Source organism: Myotis brandtii, unplaced genomic scaffold (genome assembly GCF_000412655.1).
Source record: "Myotis brandtii unplaced genomic scaffold, ASM41265v1 scaffold465, whole genome shotgun sequence".
NCBI classification, from domain to species: Eukaryota; Metazoa; Chordata; class Mammalia; order Chiroptera; family Vespertilionidae; genus Myotis; species Myotis brandtii.
Window position 1 is genome coordinate 394,344 of NW_005367775.1, and position 15,730 is coordinate 410,073.

General features: G+C 41.2%; 1 protein-coding gene across 1 annotated transcript in view; it reads left to right on the top strand.

Moving 5' to 3' along the window:
- The window catches only part of POU6F2 (POU class 6 homeobox 2), a gene marked incomplete at its 5' end in the record, with an annotated part of 116,201 nt that overhangs the window by 24,759 nt on the left and 75,712 nt on the right, over positions 1 to 15,730 (top strand). The window lies entirely within an intron of this gene.

The following is a 15,730-nucleotide window of genomic DNA, read 5'->3' on the forward strand; positions in this document are numbered from 1 at the left end:
GATGTTTACTTTGAATTTATATTAGTTCACACAAACACTCCATCCATGCTTTTGTTCCGGCACTCCGGTCCAGTTTAAGAACTCATTGTGGCCCTCGAGTCAAAAAGTTTGCCCACCCCTGGTCTAGAGTTTTCTCATGGCTGAAGGAAACTCAAAAATTCAACAGCTTATCACGAGGGACAAAAGATTTTCATCTAATGACACCCTCACTATAAAATTTACTTTCTGTTTTGTATGTGGTGATTTTCCTGTGTTCAGCTGTGCTCAGCCCTGATTTGTCTTATAAATCAGGAGTTGCTACATAAAGGTAGATATGAGCTCTACAAAGCAGACTTCTTAATACTAATAAAAATATGAATTAAGTAATCAAAAGTCACTTTTATTATTTTACTAGAGGCTCGGTGCACAAAAATCGTGCACCGGAAGGTCCCTAGGCCTGGCCAGCGATCAGGGCCAATCGGGGCCTTCCGGCTGCCGACCAGGGCCTCCCTTCATTCCCCACCGCCCCCTGATGGTCAGCACACGTCATAGCGAGCAATTGAACTCCCAGTCTCCCAGTCGAACTCCCGAGGGAACACTTTGCATATTAGCCTTTTATGTATATAGATTTTTAATGAATTCATTGGGGTGGCATTGGATAATAAAATTATATAGGTTTGAGGTGTACAATTCTATAATACATCATCTGTATATTGTAGTGTGTGTTCACCAACCCAAGTCAAGACTCCTTCCATCACCATTTATCTCCACTTTACCCTCTTCTACCTCGCCTCACACCCTTCCCCTCTGGTAATCACCAGGCTGTTGTCTGTGTCTATGAGCTTTTTTTTTTCTTTGCTTAATCCATTCACCTTTTTCACCCATCTCCCAAACCCCTCCCCTCTGACAGCTGTCAGTCTATTCTGTGTCTCTATCAGCCTGTTTCTTAGTTTATTTTGTTCATTAGATTCCACATATAAGTGTAATCAAATGATACTTGTCTTTCTCTGACTGGCTTATTTCACTTAGCATAATTCTCTCCAGGTCCATCCATACTGTCCCAAAGAATAAGATTTCCTTCTTATTTATGGCCAAGTTATATTGCAGTGTGTAAATGTACCATGGCTTTTTTTACCCATTCATCTACTAATGGACATTTGGGCTGCTTCCAAATGTTGGCTATTGTAAATAACACTGCAATGAACATAGGGGTGCATCTATTCTTTCAAATTAGTGTTTCAGATTTCTTCGGATATATTTCTAGAAGCAGAATCACTAGGTCATAAGGCTGCTCCATTTTTAATTATTTGAGGAAACTCCATACAGCTTTCCACAGTGGCTGCACCAGTCTGCATTCCCACCAGCAGGGCACTAGGGTTCCCTATCCTCCACATCCTCACCAACACTTGTTGTTTGTTGATTTATTGATGACAGCCATCCTCACAGGTGTGAGGTTGTAGCTTTACTTTGCATTTCTCTGATAATTAGTGATGTTGAGCATCTTTTCATATGGCCATCTCTATGTCCTCTTTGGAAAAGTGTCTATTCAGGTCCTTTGCCCATTTTTTAATTGGATTTTTTGGTGTTACATTTTATAAGTTCTTTATAAATGTTGGTTATTAACTCCTTATCAGATGTATCATTGGCAAATATGTTCTCTCATTCAGTGGGTTGTCTTTTCATTTTGTTGATAGTTTCTTTTGCTGTGCAAAACTTTTTAGTTTGATGTAGTCCCGTTTGTTTATTTTTTTTTTGTCTCCTTTGCCTGAGATGTTTCAGAAAAATTATTGCTATGAGAAATGTTCAAGATTTTACTGCCTATGTTTTCTAGGATTTTTATGGTTTCAAATCTAACATTTAAATCTTTAATCCAGTTTGAGTTTATTCTTGTGTATTGTGTAAGAAGGTGGAACTAGTTTTATTTTTTATATTTTTATCCATACAATTTTTCCAATATTATTTATTGCGTAAACTATCTTTACCTCATTGTATGTTCTTGCCTTCTTTGTCAAATATTAATTGACTATAAAGGCATGTGTTTATTTCTTGGTTTTCTATTCTGTTCCATTGATCTATATGTCTGTATTTTGTTTGTTTGTTTGTTTGTTTGTTTGTTTGTTAATCCTCACCCAAGGATATTTCTTGCCATTGATTTTTAGAGAGAGCAGAAGAGAGGGATGGAAAGGGGAAAGGGAGAAAGAAAAGAAGAGAGAGAAAGAGAAAGAGAGAAACATCAATGTGAGAGAGACACATCAATTAGTTGCCCCCCACATGCACCTCAACCAGGGCCAGGAATCAAACCTATAACCCAGGTACGTGCCCTTGACTGGAAACATATGAAAATGAGGACACAAGAACCCAAAATCTATAGAACACAATGAAAGCAGTTCTAAGAGAGATACTCATAACATTACAGGCCTTCCTCAGAAACAAGAAAAAGCTCAAATACACCATCTAACTTTACACTTAAAGAAACTAGAAAAAGAACAACAAACAAAACTCAAAGTGAGGGGAAGGAAAAAGAAAGATCAGAGCAGAAATATAGAAAATAGAGTCTAAAAAAAAACAATACAAAAGTCCCAAGTCACCTTGCAATATGCTTCACCTGCCTCCACCTGTTAGCTGCCTGTTAGGCTCAGTCACTGGAAGAGCTTCTAGTGGTACTCAAGTGGCAGGAGGTAGGTTCTCAGTGAGTCACCATGTAGGGGGCAAGTGATGTTCACCAGACTGATACAGGTTCAAACTCAGTGCCATTGCTAGGTCTGAGGCCACTCAGCCAATTTCCCAGGTTATACCAAGTCTAGCTGCCACCCACTGAGTGTTTGTCCACCTTGATCACCTGAGCTGGGTACTACAGGAATGTCCCTTATGTGGACCCTCTTGTTGTAATTGGGTCTTGATTTTTATTGACCTATTTGTGCCTGGGGTCAACTCTCAGAGTGGCTGACTGTGAGGATCGGGGAGTCATCAGTATGAGGCCAGCAGATTGTATCAGGTCCAAACAGACCAAGATTTGGCCTTGTCAAGGGAGGGCTCTGCACTGCTGAGGCATGTGAGGGGAAAATGGCCCCTGTCCCAGAGTCACACCATTCAGTCTGTCCCGGATTCTGCCAGGAACCCAGTCTCAGCAGAGCAGGGACACCAGTAGTCGTAAGGATGAGGATAGTGGATCTCCCAGGAAGGGGAGGTGCCAGTCAGGTTTGGGGGATGGTGGGGGTAATGGCCCCCACCCCAAAGACATACAACTTAGTCACTGACCACCCCTGAGTCTGCCCAGACCTCTACACCCTGGCTCAGGCAGCTGACTTCTCAGCAGAGCACAAACTCTGCAGGTGGGTCTATAGGAGTCCAGAGGATGGAGCTGTTGCTTTCTCCCAGGCTGATGCCATATGGAGAGTGCTTCACCCAGGAAAGGTGATGTCTGCAGTTGGGAGAGGAACTAAGCACAGGTATCTTGGCCACTGTCCTTTTAATTCTCTCCCCAGAGTCACAAACCCCAGTCTCTCCTCACTGGGCTCTAGTCCGCTCTGCCCTCCCTTAGCTGGAGCCCAGAATGAGTGACTGCAAATGAGACTTTTTTTGTTGACCCTTTAAGAGGGCACCTGTGTCTTTAGCAGACTCCTGACTTTCCCTGCAGACAGAATCCCTGCTGGTTTCCAAAGCTAGAGGTTATGTGGGCACCTCTCTGGCTCTGATGCTCTGGGAGGGGGAGGTTGGCTTACGGTTGAGACCACATGCTTCTCAGGGGGAACCTTTGCAGCTGATCTGTCCTTTGGGAACCTCAGCTACTGCCCATAGGAGTGGGGTCAGCTCTTGTCATGTCTCCGCCCTCCCTACCAGTCTCATTGTGGCTTCTTCTGTGGATCCTTGGTTATAAGACTTCTGTTCAGCTAGACTTCCATTGGTTATTCAGGTCGATTGTTGTATAATTTAGTTGTAACTCCAGTTTGGTCCTGGAAGGAGGTGAGTGTACCTTCTGCCTACTCCACTGCCATCTTGGATCTCTCAAAGGTAGCTTTTAAAGCTGTTGTACACAGCAAGTATGCTGCTTTCTCTCCACCACATAGCCTAATTATAGGTAAGTTTTCAGGAGAAGAGGCAAAATTTGTTATTTGACCTTCAAAAACTATGGAAGATTTACTCTTAGGTTTCTGTCAGTTTGACTGCTTCTGTTTCTTATGGGTGTCCTGCATATCGCATGTGATCCAGACGTTGAAAGCTTGTGGACCCACTAAAGTGCACTTGGGGTTTTCAGAAACAGGTTATTGAATGACAGTATGGTAACCTTCTGGCATGCTGCTGGAAATTTTTATTTACCTTATTTTCTACTTAATGCGGTAGTAACGTGCTTGTTTTCTGAAGACTGCAGAGCATATTAAATGACAGTTCAAAAAACATTTTAAAGTGTAATCTTTCTCTTTTTTATGTAACTTACTTTGAGAGTCAGGAAACATTAAAAGTTGTGTTTTTCCCCACTGCTTGACCCTATTCACAGTTTGAAGAGGTCACGGTGAAATTGTGAGTTCTCAAATCTGAAGAAAAAACACCCACCAATGTTTGAGTTCTAGTTTTAGAAAGAACCTGAGACTATTTGCAGAATATTGAGCATCTACAGATGTCAAGCACTATTCTTGGAGCTAGAAAAAGAATCCGAGATATGTACAAATAAAAAAAATCAAGTAAACACTTAAACATATAGCGTATCAAACACTGCTACCTGCTATGGGGCAATAATAAATGGGGTCAAAGGGAAAGAAAGTGCCTGAGAAGGGGCCACTATCTGACAGAGGTTGATCAGAGAAGGCATCTCTATTGGAACAGGAAGCCTATCAGGAGAGAACCTGCCAGTGCAGGAAAGGTGTGCACTCCACAGGTGGGGACAGGTGCAAAGCCCACAGGCTGAAGGACGCTGGGCAAGTTCAGGGAAGAGCAGAAAGAGCAGCAAGGCTGGAGACGAGCAGGTGAGGACAGAGCACAGCAGATGGGGTCAGAGAGGAAGCAGGGGCAGGAACATCTGTGGTCTCCTAGGCCACTGTCACTACTCTTACTATCACTCTGAATGAAACAGGAAGCCCCGTAGATGCTATGGAGAGAATATAAAGTGGGAAAAAGTAGGTTTACATTTGTGAATACATGAAGCACAGTTTATTCTTGTATTATTATTTATTAATTATTGTATTCTCTTTCATACAAACAACTATAAACTTACTTTTGCCCCACCCTGCAGACTGGATGGTCAAGAGCAGAAACAGGAAGTCCAGTTAGGAGGCAATAAATCAGATCGGATAATGATGGTTTGCACCAGGCTGGATGTAGTGGAGATGGTGAGAAGTAAGCAAACTCTGTATATATTTTGAAGGAAGAGATGACAGGATCTGCTGATGGATTGGCTTTTGGGTGCAAGAAAAAGAGAGGAGTCAAAGTTATCTCCAATGATTCTGACCTATACAACTAAAAGTGTGAAGTTCTTCATTTATTGAGATGGGAGAGACTATGCATGTTTGGGCACATCTTTTGTTTTTACCATTTTAGCTTTGGACAAGTTATGTTTAAGAGACCACTACAGGTTTGAGAGGATATGTTAAGGGAGCAGTTGGGTAATCAAGTTCTGGAGAAAGATCCATGCTGGAGATATAAATTTGGGAGTTCATTTAAATACTGCTGGTATTTAAAGCCTTGAGCCTGGTTAAGATCATCCAAACAATGAGCAAAGATAGAAAAGGGGTTCATGCACTGAGCCCTAGACAACCCCAACATTAAAGAATTCCTGTGGAGGACCCTGGCCAGTGTTGCTAAGTGGTTAGAGCGTCATCCCATGCACCGAAGGGTCAAGGATTCGATTCCCAATCAAGGGCATGTATCTGGGTTGCAGATTCAATCCCAGCCCCAGTTGGGGCACATAAGGGAGGCAACCAATCAATGTGTATCTCTCGCATCTATGTGTCCCTCTCTCTTCTTCTTTCTTTTTCTTCTTCTCTCTTTCTCCCTCCCTCCTTTCTACTCTCTGTAAAAATCAATGGGGAAAATATCCTTGGGTAAGGATTAATGAAACAAAACAAAAAAAGAATTCCTGTGGAGGAAGAGAAATTGGCCAAGGAGACGAAGAAGAGGGGCCAGTGAGGTAGGAAAAGGGGGCATCCGGAAGCCACAGTAAATCAGGTGCTTTAAGGAGAAAATGATCAACTGTGTCAACTTTTGGTAGGTGAAGTAAGAGGAGGCTGAGCATTAACATTGGAGCACCTGGAGGTAAGTAGTGCCCTTGGTAAGAGCTTCAGTGAAGTGGTGTTGATGAATTAGAGTGCTTAAAATGGATTCAAAAGAAGATACGAACAAAGCATTGGAGACATCAAGAATAGACAAGTCTTAATTGCACATATTGTTCCTTAGAAGGCAGTTAGTATTATTTTGGATTCTTCCCTTGATATTTGTCTTTTATTATGTCATTGCATTGCAAAGTCATCATTTCCAATTGAAAGTTTATGTGGCAGCTTCTCAATTAGGAACCTAAATGGATTTTGAAATAAGGAAATTTCCTTTTTTATTTTTTATTAAGATGTGAAAAATGCTGATGTAGTTACAGTTTGATTTTGGAAAATGTACCTATTCCAAATACCTGTAGAATGCAGATCTTGTTTTAACATTTGACAACACAAGAAATGAATAGAATAACTTGGCATTACGAATGATTCAGGAAATAACATTAGTTGACTAAATGACTTATTATAGTATAAGTTCCACATAAAAGCACGGTTCTATCTTTTAATTGTAAGTTGAATTGATTAAGAAACATTTTCAAATCTGCAGCAAAAGCTAATTTCCAAAGCTATCCAGTAGTCTGGAAAAAAGAAAGAAGAAAGGAAAGAAAGAAAGAAAGAAAGAAAGAAAGAAAGAAAGAAAGAAAGAAAGGAAGGAAGGAAAAAAAGGAAGGAAGGAAGGAAGGAAGGAAGGAAGGAAGGAAGGAAGGAAGGAAGGAAGGAAGGGAGGGTCATTCCAGGTATTTTGCTGTGAATGGAAGCAAAAGTGAGGTAGCTGGAAAGATGTGGGGTTAAGATAAGATTTTATTTTGCTTTGTTTTATAAGATGAAAACTGAAACTTTGTATTTATGTGCAGTTCATAGAGCTGCTGTGGATAGGGGAAATTTGATTTAATAAATCCAGGGTGTTCTTGACTAGGCGAGGCCCAGGATCTATTGCACTAGTGAGAGGTTTTCTTTAGAAAGGAACTCAATGTGCTCACCTATCAGAACAAAACATACGTAGATGAAACACAAACATAGATGTTGTGGATGGGTATTTACAGCAATGAAATGATCTAGAAGTCCTTTTCTGATCGATTCTTCTTTCTCAGTGAACTGAGGATCAAGGTCAACAACTGAGAGCAATAATGGGCAAGGAAGTACTGGAGGTCTGAAGAGAAATGAGAAGATGTAAAATGGTCTTTCTAGAGAGGGGGAGAGTGAGCTGACCTGGGAAATGTCATAGGCTTGTTAGGTGGTAACAAGGGTCTGTCTACATGAGGTTAATGGTTCTGTATTTAAAGTGAGGCAACTAAGAACAATATGAGGTTTTCTCCAGCCAAGTTCATCTGTGTGGGTGTAGGCACAGAGGAAAAAGAAAGTTGGACCATGAAATCTAAGCTGAGTAAGGAAAAAAGGACTCAAGACAGGGAGGTGAGGATAGTAGAAAGGTGGTAGGATTTATGGATTATGGATTCCAGTGAGATAAAAGAGTTGTTGGAGTTTGAAGTACCCGAGGGAATGAGCTAGAAACATAGGTAGGAGAGGCCAGAGAGTAGGATGCTTGTAACTGGGGTGATGAAAGGGTGTGGTTATTGGACAATACCAGAGTGTGACCTTCAGAGAGATGGCTGAGGTAAGGTGAAGGACGTGCTCATTAGAGAGCAGCAAGTCGAACAACTAAGAGGCCAGGGTATCAGAAGAATACAAAAATTGTATGTGTGCACACACACATACACACACACTCACACACACAGCAGTTTTGATTCCACAGAGAGTCAGGAGCAACAACTTCAAGGCATGAAGTGGAGTAATACTTAGAGATCTATAGATTATTGCAACAGTGGGTAGCAAGTGGTATATTCTGAGGACATGAGCTTCAAAGCTGGGGTTTTAAGGAGATTGGAGGGTGCATGGCCTGAGAGCACAAATGAGAAGCAAGCAGGACACTACCCTGCCTCCAGGCCCAGAGACTCCAGGAACAGTAGACAGCAGCCTCCATCTCTAAAGTCTTCAGGGAAGCAGTACGCTCAAGAGAGGGCCAGATTTCTGTGGGGGCGAAAAGGTGACAAACACAAATAAGGATATAGGATAGAAGACTTACTCCTAGTGGCCTCCAACACAGGCTATGAAGGGAGTTTTGAGAGCCCAGAGGACACAGGAGTGGGGATTTTTTCAGAAGTACCAAGTTTTGGAACTTATTTTCACTCCCAAAGATAGAGGTGGAGACTAGGAGAGGGCCAATATTTTGAGAATCATAAGGAGGTTTTTGGGCCGTGTTCACTCCTGCCAAACACTTAAGTCATTTATCAAAAAATAAATAAATAAATATGTTGATTAATCAGAAAATTCTGATGTGTTTAAATTGTAATCTTTAATTTTAAATTAAAACATTCAAATGTATAATGAACCCTGGGAAGCCATTTATCTAATAGGCACCCATTACATGAAAATAAACATAATTGTTAAATATGAGGAGGCATGTACTTTTAAAAACACCTAATAGAAGAATATCAGGATAGTACAGGAACATCTTTGATATCCATTACCCTCAAAGAAATAAGTTTCTGTTGATAGCTGAGTTTTCCCAGAAAAGCTAAGGGTTAAACCTTTTAGTGCTATAACTATAAAACTTCTAAAATGAAAATAATTTAAAAGCATTTTACTCCCATCCCCTGTGTTCTTAACCACAGTATCACAGTAATAAAAATCTTCTATTTGTATCATTCCTTGTGGTTTACAAAGTACTTTCACAAACATTATCTTATATTATCCTCCAATATCCTGGTGAAGTAGGCATATCACAGATTTGACAGATTGGTGAGATGGACAGTCACAGGGTGTGAATTTCCCCGATGTATATGAAAGAGAACATAATTGCTGCTTCCTGAGGACTCTGGGCCGTTTTTATCTGTATAGATTATAAAGATGTTCCCAGAAGGCAAGAATCACATGCTATATAAGAGAATGTAATGAAAGATCAAACTGTGTGGGCAGATAGCAAGGGCCCTCCGAGATCCAAAGAGGTGTCAGATGAGGGCTGGAATGTCTGTGAGGACCTGCAGAGGCAGTGGACCTTACGCAGAGCAGAATTTAGAAGGGCAAGAAGAGCCAGAGGATACAGTAAGCTTGCTCCTGGGTACCTGCATCAGCAGCAGTTATTCGGTTGTATATCTCTATTTTGCTGCAGATTGTACCATTGCCTTGTTCAAATGTTCCTTTTTCCCATCACTCACCCTCCCACTTTAATTAGTCTCTGTGATGATTAATGTATGTGTCTACTTGACTGGGCGTCATGTCCAGATATGTGGCCAAATATTATTGTGGGTGTTTCTGTGAAAGTATTTTTTAAAGATATTTACACTTAAATCAGTGGAACTTTAGTAAATCAGCTTGCCCTCCATAATGTGGGTGGGCCACATCCGATCAGTTGAAGGCCTAAATAAAACAAAAGGCTGACTTCCCCTGAGCAGGAGGGGATTCTTTAGCAGACAGCCTTCAAACTTGAACTTCAACATTAGCTCTTCTCTCTATCTCCAGCCTGCTGACCTTCCCTGTACATTCTGGACTTGCCAGCTTCTGTATTCTCATGAACCAATCTCTTAAAATAAATGTCTCTCTCTTTCTGTAAGAAACACACACACACACACACACACACACTATTAGTACCACTTTTCTGTAGAATCCTGACTAATACTGTATCTGTGTCATAAATTACATGAATTTTCAGAGAGACAAAGGTGATTCAGTTCTCCTTGACAGAGAATGGACCTGTGTAGTGGGTGAAGAAATTAGTTCGGTCCAAAGATGTTCCTGTTGCAAACGAAGCCGGACTCTGGGGAGGGATTCTCAAAGTTCAGCCTGAGAATAACCAAGTCACAGAGCATAAAGGCCCTGTCTTTCAACCTTCACTGCTCTACTCAAAAGCAGTTCACCAGTTATCATGTCACCTGTACAGGTTTTACCCTTGAGCCAGTTCTGTGGCTTCCCTAAAACCTGTGGTCACCTTCTGCCAAACATTCAATCAATGTGAACCATTGATCCACTAGTTGTAACTACTGCAGATCTTCAACCACAGGCTCTTTGCTATAGTGCCGGAGATGGCAAAGATTTCATGTAAAGGGCCAAATAGTAAATATTTTAGACATTGTGTGTTGAGGGGCAAAATTGAAGACATTCTTTTTGTATTTATATAACAAAAGAAACTAAATTTCCATACATTTTTTATTGATGAAATTAAAAATATAATAATAGTAACTGAGTAAAACTTTTTGTAATACAGGTAACTAATGAGAAGAGTTAAATTCTTTGGGGGTATTTTATATATTATATATGAAGATTTATAATAAATACATTTATTACATATAAAGACACATATAATAAATATTAAATATATATAAAAAGATATTTCTTTTATGGAATTGGCTCATGTGATTATGGAAGACAACAAGTCCAAAATCTGAAGAGCCAATTCCCCAGTTAGAGTTCAAGGCCTACAGGCAAGAGAATTCCCTCTTCCTTAGGGGAGGGTCAGCCTTTTGTTCTGTTCAGGCCTTTACTTGATTGAATGAGAGCAGTCTTGTTCACTCAAAGTCCACCCATTTAAATGAAATGTAAATCTCACCTAAAAACATAGAAACATCCAGAATAATGTGTGTGAGCAAGTAATCTAGACAAGCTGACACATAACACTAGCTATCACAGGGGAATAACATTTTACTTAACTGGGATTCAGAATTAGTGGTTCTCCTCATCAAATAAATTGCAAATGTTAGCTCATGAACCATAAAAAAACAAGCTGATGGGCAGATTTGGCCTGTGAATGGTAGTTTGCCAACCCTTGCTACAGAGTGATATTTTAATGATCATCATAATAGTTATGCCCTTAAAAATAAGTACAGTGTACAGTTAGGAGAGGAAGCTACAGCCTAACTGCATGGGTTAGAGTTCTGACTGTCTTGCCTAGTAGATGCATGATCTTAGGCACTCTGTTTAGCCCTTCTATACTTGTTTGCTCCCTTTTAAAATGCAAATAAAATTGGCCCCACTAACAACTCAAATGTGGGACATACTCTTGTATTCCAAGCACCAAAAGTCCTGGTCTTATGTTGTAGCCCAGCCATCAGGATTATTCCTGTTTCATTTACTCTGAAGACCCTATAAACTCAGAGGAGCAAGGGCTGGGGAGAAAGGTATATGGAAGAATGTTGGTACTTACCTTCAGAAATTATTCAGAAAGACAGACATGCCTACCTAGTCTTAGCTAACTGTAAGTTTACTAGAGATGCAATAATTTTACAAAGAGGCTAGGAAATGGTGTTCTTATTGAATAAAGAATAAGCTCCCAGACTTACATTCATTGATTTTTCTATCCAATTTCTATCTCTGCTCATCATGTTGAATTTCTTCTCCATATCCCCACATCAAACCACTGTTAAAGCTTACGTATCTGTATAGCTGTGCCCCTATAATGCCCACACCTTTGTAATGTGGCCAATGTTTTTAGATCTTAACTCTTAATTCTATTCATTTCAAATAGAAGATTTTTTTAAAAGAAATGAAATAATGGATTCTGAAAAATAAAAATATCTAGCCTTATTGCCTTGATGAAGATTTGCTATCCATGACCCTTTAAATATTGAACTTGGACTATAAAAATATCACTTCTTATTGATCACATGGTTATTAAAGTCAGTCAAATGCTGAATTTATATGTCAAACATTTGTAATACTTCCTGTAAATATTAGGGCAAAGGGAACAGATGATAATGCCATTGTGAAGAGTCACAGCAGATTTGTTCAACCCCACACAACTGACAAAATAATAAAATGTCATCACGAATTTCATTGTATATGCCAAGCACTTGTCAAAACAGCCGCACATTATTTATGCATGTATATGTGTCTGTGTATGAGCCCAGGAAACACGCATGCATGTGTGACATGGAGGAGAATAGGGTGAAGAGCAGCCGTGTGCCTGTCCACCGACACTGGCCCGTGCAGCAGTGTCTGACAGCTGCTAGGGTTGTGTGACAGCCCTTGCACAAACACAAGTGGGTTCACTTTTTTTTGAGCTCCAATCTACAGTGGCATGCTGACCACTCTCTGGGTCTGCAGGAAAGCCTTGGGACTCAATAACTCAATGAATATTTATTCATCAAGTGTTTAGGGTAGATTCTTAAATCCCCTCATATTCTTAGTGTCCCCATGATTTTCTAGAGTTATTTTATAGAGGTCAGCCTAGAGATCCTTAGAGGTAAGATACAACTTTCCATATAAGCAAATGTTTTCACATGAGTAACAGAAAGGAACCATTCGTCAATCCCGGGGAATCTTTGCTGGGAGACTCCGATTGGAGGCCCAGGGCAGGCCCGTGAACAGGGGAGTGTGTGGGCATTTCTAATGGCATTTTGATGTACATGCACAAAATTGATGTCGGAAGGATCATTGTAAAGTCCCAAACAGTGGAATATTAAGGACATTTTCAGGTGGCAGTCCGATTCTGGCTGGGTGAGCCCAGTATATTTTCTCATGTCACAGTTGATTAGGTTCACAGGGAAGTGGAAAGAGTAAAAAATTCTCTTATTACTGCAGCAATGCCGCCTCAGCCTCTTTTCCCTTTGAATGCAACATTAGTTTTTGTCCAGAAGTCTAACTGCTTTCTACAGTTTGGGGAATTGTAAAGCAGAAACAATTTTCCCAGCCAGGCTGACCTTCACAGTAATGAGAAATGACTGGAATTTCTCTCTATTTCTCTAACATTTGGGGAGGTTTTGGAAGGGGAGGGGAGAAAGAATATGCTTGTTTTACCAGATATAATGTTGTGGGCGTCCATTTGGCACTTGGAGCCTAATTTCTTTCTGTTCAGGGGATTACATGGACTGTTGCACCATATGACCCAGGAGCCAGACCACGAGGGTACTGAGAACCGACAGTAATGCACTTTAAACCTTTTGTTATCACAACAGAGATGGCATTTTGTTTCAGCCATTAAGTGAATAAGTATTTTTCTCCTGGGGATGACTATTTTCATTTACTCTCCAGCTCTCACTCAGGTGATGAGCTCAGGGTGGGGAAATTCAACCTTCATGCAGGCTGTGCCCGGAGCCTTTGGTGCCCTTGGCATCCCCCAGCCTTCGGGGCCTTCCAGTGGGATCCCCCCATTCCCCTCATCAGCCAGCCTAATGGTGCTCTTTCTAGAGACTTCTACCCTGCCCCCTTTCCCTTTGTCTGGATGGAGGGATTGATGAGCTCTCTGGCCAAGGCCTGCTTCCTCTTTGATTCTTTCAAATATTCAGGGTTCCTATTTAACTGTGCAAATATAAAAACTCCCTGGAAGGGAATGAAAGAGAAAAAATGTAACACAGCTCCCCCCCACACACACCCCAGAAGAAACAGCCCTAAAGGAGAACTTAATCCCGAGAGACATACCCCGAACTGTCCTTTGTCTAAGTATTCAGGGCGCTTTCATTCCCAAGACACTTCAGCTGAGAGAGTAATATATTGATTGGGAAGCAGGTTGTTTTGTAGCTTCTCTCCCCCCACCTCAAAGTCTATCCCTGTCCCTTTCAGTAGGTAGTAGATCATCATGATTGTACTGAATTTAAATCCTACTCTGCCACTCACTAGCTGTGTGACTTTGGGCAAGCTGCTTAAACTCTCTGAACCTCCGTTTCCTCATCTGTAAAATGGGTCCATGATAGTACTCACCTCTTAAGGCATTTTCATTTGAAGGCAAAAAAAAAAACACTTAGCACAGTTTCTGCCATTTGCCCTCTATAAATTGTACCTTGTATTGTTAACTCAATTGTGCCCTTTTGGAGAATATTGCAAGTTGGTAATTAATTTGCCTTATGGAATCGTACAAGACTCCACTACTGACCTGTTCAGAGCCATGAGCTATGGAAATGTGCTGTTGGAGTCCCACCGTAGGACAGAAACTTCCTTTTTTCTGGACTACAGTGCTGCTTGAACCTTACCGGAGACAGCATAGTGAGACTAACACTGAGTGCTATAAAGCAAACAAACTAAGAGTTGGAGGAGTGAGTGGTCATGTTTTCTTCTTTAAATTCATTCCCTTCTCTCTGTCCCCACTGCTACCATCCTGGTTACAAGGAGGATATAATAGCTCTTGACCATCTTCCCGGATTCCTTGCTTCCCTGAGATGCCACCCAACCCATCCTCTGTACCAGCCAGCCTTCCTGGAACTCGAGCAATGATCAGTTTATGTTGGTGGCATAACGTGCCATGGTGTGGTATGACACAGTGTGAAGTGGCGTGACACGGTATGGTGTGGCATGGAAGAGCATGAACCCAAAGAATCAGCAGACAGTGCTCACGCAGGTGCTGCCTCTGCCTCTCACCCTGCCCTGCACGTCTGGTGCCATCACTGAGCCTCAGCTTCTATTTCTGAAAAATGAGCCCATCCATAGTTCATATGTAAGACCCCTTCTTTCTCCAACATTGTGACATTTACCCAAGGAAACATGGGTATCATCCTTGCAGCCTGGGTCATTCAAAAAGTGGAAAGAACTCTTCAGATTTTCAGAGGGCCAATGTGTGATGCTGATTAGATTATTTTTGATCATTTGAAAGACTGAAGTCATTCTTGGCAATCAATGTGAGCACAGAAATGTCTAATGTTCATATTGTGACTGCGTTACGTAGTTATTCAAGATTTTCTCCTGTGGGAGAAATTAAAACATGGAAACATGTTAAGGGCAGATTCAGGAGGAGGCTCTTGCAATCATCCAAATGAGAGAAGATGGGGTCCTTAACTAAGCCAACAGCAGTGGAAAGGAGAAGTGGACGGACTTTCAAAGTCAAAATGACAAGATTTAGTCATTGATTGAATCTTGGTGAGGAGAGAGGACGCAGGGAAGAATGAGCCAGGAATTGAGGAGGAGAGGCTCTGGGAGGAGGAACTGAGCTCCTTATGAATAAGCTGAGTTTTAGGTGCAGTGCATCACTGCATGAAAATATACAGCACGCCCTTGCGATTTGTCTGGGGGTCGGCCAACGTGAGAGCTGGAACCATAGACTTTCATATGGAAATCACAGCTCCTAGAATCTCTCCTGGAGTGAACATGGCCTTTGATACCCTGCTCTTCCCTCAGCAGTCACTCCCCTGCTTTTACGCTCTTAGCTCTGTAGTCACTATTGCACTTTTGAAAGTCCATGTAGCCACTTAGGTAGCCACTTTCCTCTCTTGTCCCCAAACTACCCTCCCTCTTCACCTCTCTTCTACTTTCTTTCAGTTTCATTTCAGCTCTTTTCCTTAAGTTCCAACCCCCCTAAATTAGATGTCTAGGAACACACATAAATTGTTTATTTTTCTTTTGTGCATGACCCATTATTAAATGCTTTCAGGTAAAATTCTGCCCAGTTCCCATAATCCTACAGTGGAGCCAGATAGCTTACAAGCTCTGCTATTTCCCACATGATTACTATTGTTCTTTTTCTTTCTTTAAATTTTCTTCAAACAAAATGAAATCCAGAGCCAGTTTTTTCTATC